This window comes from Borostomias antarcticus, assembly GCF_949987555.1.
Source record: "Borostomias antarcticus genome assembly, chromosome: 15".
Classification (NCBI taxonomy): domain Eukaryota; kingdom Metazoa; phylum Chordata; class Actinopteri; order Stomiiformes; family Stomiidae; genus Borostomias; species Borostomias antarcticus.
Genome location: NC_140248.1, coordinates 17,439,723 through 17,445,722, shown reverse-complemented (window position 1 = coordinate 17,445,722; position 6,000 = coordinate 17,439,723).

Genomic DNA, 6,000 nt, shown 5'->3' with positions numbered 1-6,000 from the left:
CAAAAAGACAGTTCCTCGATTCTCTTGATTTACCAGCTATTGGAGGATTGCAAAATAGCAACCTGGCAGCCCCTACAACGCCTGAGGAAGTATCTAAAGATCTAGCAAGACTCCTGGAAGTGATGGTTTCCCATCGGAGTGGTACTGTACCAAACCTTTGAAGAAGAACAAAAGCCTAATTTATACGTACTTCATTAGATGGCTTATGGCTCATAGCTCTGGGCATTTAGACTAAAGTCAATGGATTGGCTCACTGACAAACGTGGTGTGTTCATGGCAACGTACAGTATACTGTAGCTACACTGAGGTGCGCACAAGTCTACTGAGGTCTATGTTTCTATGACAACTGTAGACACGACATGACCTCTGTTTTCACCTTATGCCTGATGATATAGATCCTCAGTCTTATATTGGGAGGAGGAAGGTGTGAAAGGCGGTGAAAGGCCAGTCCAACCATTAAACAGCAGAAGAGATGAACAGGCCGCGGAGTTTAACCTCGTCCGTGACTTGAGAGAAATTGATTTGAAGCATTTAAAGTATTTCTGAATATCCGCGAATCATTTTGTCATGTATTCCCTCAGGCCAGTCAACAATCAAAGCTGTGAGACATACGACGATGCGGTGTGAGCTAGAAATCTCAGGAGGTACGAGCCAAGCGTTTCACATCCTGTGAGACAATCCATATTATGTCCATGGGCCAAAAAATCTGTTGTCTCAGGAAGTATAAATTAGGCTTAACCCCGCTTTTTACATCATCCTTTGACCCTTACAGCTCAATTCCACTGTTACCACACAGCAGCCAGAATTGACTGTGGCCGTTCTAGACAGTGATTTTGTTTCCACCAGATGCGCTGCGGCATGTTTCAGGAGCATCCCAGAACAGGTCCCCGGTAAATATAGGCACCAGGTCTATTTTTGACAGATGCCACATCTGGGACGCATCACATAGTAGTAGAAGAAATTAGTAGTTAAAGGGATATTCTGGAAATTTTTGAGCTAGGGCCTCATTTTCGACTTACCTATGATGTTTTTGACTGATTGAGATCATTTTCTGTTAATTCCATGCTGTAGACAGCTTTGGGTCGTTCCAATTTCCATTGGTGGCTAATGCTACTGCAACCCTATTAAGTCACGTTAGCCTGTCCAAAAAACACCCCCAAACACCCAAAGCGCACCCAAAAACAAATTAAATATGAGTAAAGTCTCTTGGGGATTATTTTGTGTCTATTTACCATCCGTTTTGAATTCAAACTATCGTGTAATCTATTCTGGTTTGGGGAATTTATATTTCTGTCTGTGAGTCGGCAAGCGTAGTAACACTCAGATCTGGCTAGAGCATATAATAATATAGGTCCCCAAACCAGAACAGATTACATGATAGTTTGAATTCAAAACAGATGGTAAATAGACACACAAAAACTTGTTCTTTTCAATTTCCAAAGTGAATACAGGCATTTTGATATGTGCCTCTTCCCAACGAGACACACTATCTCTCACAAATAGTCTACACCAGTGTCCATCCATCCATTAATCCAAACTTTGACCGCAGCGTGCGTCCAAAACAAACATTTCTGAGCGCAGCGGCCCAGATCACTGAGTCTATAGATACCTATTTCTAGTCAGTTGGCACATGCATGTGTGGACACTGTATTCTGTAAAATGGAAAGAATAAAATTACATTTAACATTCATTGGAGAGGTCCAGTTGTATGGCTGGATAGGCTAATGATAATATAAATAAATTGAGGGCATGTATTTTAAGTGTTTGCTGGTCACAGAAAAGGCAGGGAAGAAATCTATTCAAATGTTTGTGATAATTATGCGATTGATGACGTATTCATATGCATTAATCCATTACGAACAGACAACTGATGCATGAATGTATTCAAATGCATAGGCACATTAGCAATGGCTGCATGCGGTAGACTTATCAGTTCACCTAATATGAACTAGAGACCTTCCAACTTGCCACTGTAGTAATAGGCTATTAACATTATGGCATTTCTAGTTGAATTACTTATTATAGGCCTATTGACTGATTGAGTCTGAATGTGACTGTGACCTGAATAACCCAATGGTCTGTTTTAGCCTATAAAAAAAGAAACACAGGCTTACAATATAATCCCAGGAATCAAGCTCCATAGGCCTATTATCACGCATGAAGCAAATGTATCGGATATTGGATATTTATCGTCATGGAGTGATTTAGAATTACTTTTCTATTTAATTTGTTTTTGTAAACGGAACAGTAAATGATTTTTGTGCAATGATAGGTGTACTAGAGGGAGAGGCGTGTGCATTATTCAACCTGGGCTTCAATGTTTTCTCATGGCGTGCAAATGGGGAATACATGGCCCTACATAAAAGTAAAAATAGTAATTTGGATAATGGAGTTTTGGATTATAGGGAAAAGGAAAGATCAACTGTGGTAAACCGTGAATAATATCAACACATCTCATGTATCACAATGCTTTCCCTCTGCTTTCAAGACAGCCAGAATCACCCCCCTCCTGAAGAAACCATCTCTCAACCCCTCTGATGTCAAAAAGTACAGACTGGTTTCCCTTCTATCCTTTCTATCTAAAACACTTGAATGTGCTATCTTTAACCAACTATCTTTGTACCTCCACCAGAACGACCTCCTAGACCCCCAGCAGTCCGGGTTCAAGGCTGCCCACTGGACAGAGACCGCCTTCCTTGCAGTGACGGAGTCACTCCATGCCGCAAGAGCGAACTCTCTCTCTTCTGTCCTGATACTCCTAGACCTGGCAGCAGCATTTTTCATTTCATTTCATTTCAAACCTTTATTTATACTCGTAAAGCACTGAGGTTTCCCTCATTTACAGTGTTGACGAGTTCACACAAATAACAACAGAACAAATACAATATACAATAATAATAATAATAATAATAATAAAAAACAATTACAGGTCGAAGTACAAATGCCAAGAGCCAAGGATTTAAACTCTGCGACTGAAGGAAGTACCTCAAGCTTTAGAGTCTGTTGTAGAGTATTCCAGGTATAAGGCATTTGATACGGTAGACCACCAGATCCTCCTCTCCACCGTCGAAGAGAAAGGCGTCGTTGGCTCTGCATGCCACCCATCCCTGTTTGCATCCTACTTGACGGGCCGCTCCTACCAGGTGACATGGAGAGGGAACCGTGTAGTCTGACTACAGTCTCTCTACACTACATCTCTGGGCTCTGTCATTCGCTCACATGGCTTCTCCTATCACTGCTATGCCGATGACACCCAACTGGTCCTGTCATTTCCCCCTTCTGATACACAAGTAGAGACACGCATAGCTGGGTGCTTGGCTGACATCTCAGAGTGGATGACGACACACCACCTCAAGCTCAGTCTAGACAAGACAAGCTCAGTCTAGACAAGACTGAGCTGCTGTTCCTCCCAGGGAAGGGCTGCCCGCACCGAGACCTGGCCATCACGATTGAAGACACAGTGGTGACGCCGACTCGGACTGCGAGGAATCTGGGTATGATCCTGGATGACCAAATATTGTTCTCCACGCATATCACATCCGTCACACGCTCCTGCAGATTCATGCTCTACAGCATCAGGAGGATTCGCCCTTTCCTCACTGATGAAACAGTGAAACAGTGCTCATCCAGGCCCTGGTCATCTCCCGCCTGGACTACTGCAACTCCCTCCTTGCTGGGGCCCTGGCGTCAGCCATTAAACCCCTGGAACTTGTAGCGGCTTGCATCCAGTTGAAAACTCTGGCACTAGCCTACAGGGCAATGAAAGGAACAGCCCCCTCCTACCTCCAGGCCATGGCCAAACCCTATACCCCCTCCAGACTGCTACAGTCTGATACCTCGGGGTGCCCGGGTTGCACCATCACTCCGAGGCCCCTGCAGTCGATCGACTTCTCTGTCCTGGCCCCGCAGTGGTGGAACGAACTGTCCACTGACAGGACAGCAGAGTTGCTGCCGATCTTTCATCGCAGACTCAAGACTCATCTCTTCAAGAAGTACTACAACTATCCTCCTTAAGCACCTATTGTATTTTAGAGTGCTGTTCTTGCACTTTGCAAGTTTCAGAAAAGAGATGCACTTGTGAGTTCTGGCAAGTACTAATACATTGGCTTTTCCTACGTTAAAAGCAATAATTGTTAGTCTCTTTGGATAAATGCGTCTGCTAAATGACTGTAATGTTATGATGACTAAATCTGACTATAAATATGAAGTATGGCTTTACTACAGTAGGGTGCCCTAATGCTGTGAATGGCAAGATTATCTTATTGTGAATGCACTCGAAAGCTTAAATCTAGCACATTTGAACCACATTTGATTAAATTATCCAGGCATACCTTTTTCCCATTGTCCTGCTGCGATGCATGGCAATTAAATCACCATGTCTCCTTGGGTGACTCCATGATTACAGTGTAGGTGACATTGCTGGGAGTCGGCCCCGGTTGAATACAGTTTGATACTTACTGTACCCTTTGTAATGTGTAGCCCAGTGCTGAGATTCCCAGCTCACCGCTTTAGAAACTGTAGACGCCTATAAATATCTGGCTATTTGGCTTGGCAGCAGTCTATCCTTCCGAACTCATGTTGATCACCTCATCAAAAAGTTGAGGGGTCAGATTGGTTTTCTTTACAGAAATAAGTCGTGCTTTTCCATTGCTACCAGAAAAATCATTGTACAGTTTTCAATCATGTCTGTTCTTCATTATGGGGATATACTGTATATGCATGCAGCACCCTCCATCCTGAAGCCCCTTGATGCAGTTTATCACAGTGCGCTGCGTTTCATCACTGGTGATGGGTTCCTCACCCACCACTGTATACTATATGGGAATGTGGGGTGGGCCTCACTCGCTACCAGAAGAGAACAACACGGTCTTTTATTTGTTCATAAGGCTTTGTCCGGCAAACTTCCTCAGTACCTGTGTTCGCTGCTGACTTACAGGACCACAGAACAATATGACCGTTCGCAGGACTTCATTTGTTTAAATGCTCCCTGCATGAACTCCAAGGCAGGGGAGAGTGCTTTTAGTTTGTATGCCTCACACAGGTGGAATAAGCTGCAGAACACACTTTAATTGGAAAATCTAGTCTCCCTGGAAACATTCAGGGTTCTCATAGATGATTTGTTACATAGGGACTGCACATGCTTCCTATAGGTGTGTCTGCCACTCTCCTATCGGATGTCATTTCTGTTATTTATTTTCATTACTTATTTTCTACTTTGTATACTGTATACAGTAGTATGTTTTGTACTGTATTCTATTTTTGTATTTTGTACTGTATGTTTTATTTTGTATGTAATCAGGGTGATGTAGGAAAAGAGAGCTTGCTCTCAAACATCTTCCCTGAATAAATAAAGATTTCAAATCAAATCAAATCAAAACTTTGCACCTCCACTGTGCTATAATTCCCTTCTAAGGTGTATGTGCTGCAGAGCCAATTTACTTTGCTTGATTGATGCTATTGAAATGCTGTCAGCCTGTCCTCTTAAGGAAGCTTTGCAGTTGATGATCCACAGACAATTCAATTGAACTGCTGAGAAAGAAGACAGCTTTAGGCCCTCAATCTTTTAAAAACAACATTTTAATTATTTGAGCACTCTTGGCATCAAAAACAACTCAAGACATTTTTATTCTGCATGCAAAAGTATTATCATCTGCCTCTGTTCAACTTCAATTCTATCAAATCTCTTTACTTCTAATTTAAGTCATGGAGGTTTTTGAAGCCTGTTCAATAGCTTTAAATTATGTTGTTTAAGTTTCCTTGAAATTGTATATACAGTACTATGCAGTATATATATATATACTGTATATATATATATATATATATATATATATATATATATATAGGCTATATACAGTAGTAACTGTACTATAATAACTCTTTTTCACTGTAGCTTCAAATCTATTATAACAGTGGTGAAATCTCATTACTAACAGTAGTTAAGCAAGGTTAACCTATCAAAAGGCTCAGTCTATTCTCACACACGCCCGCTATTCTTACGCC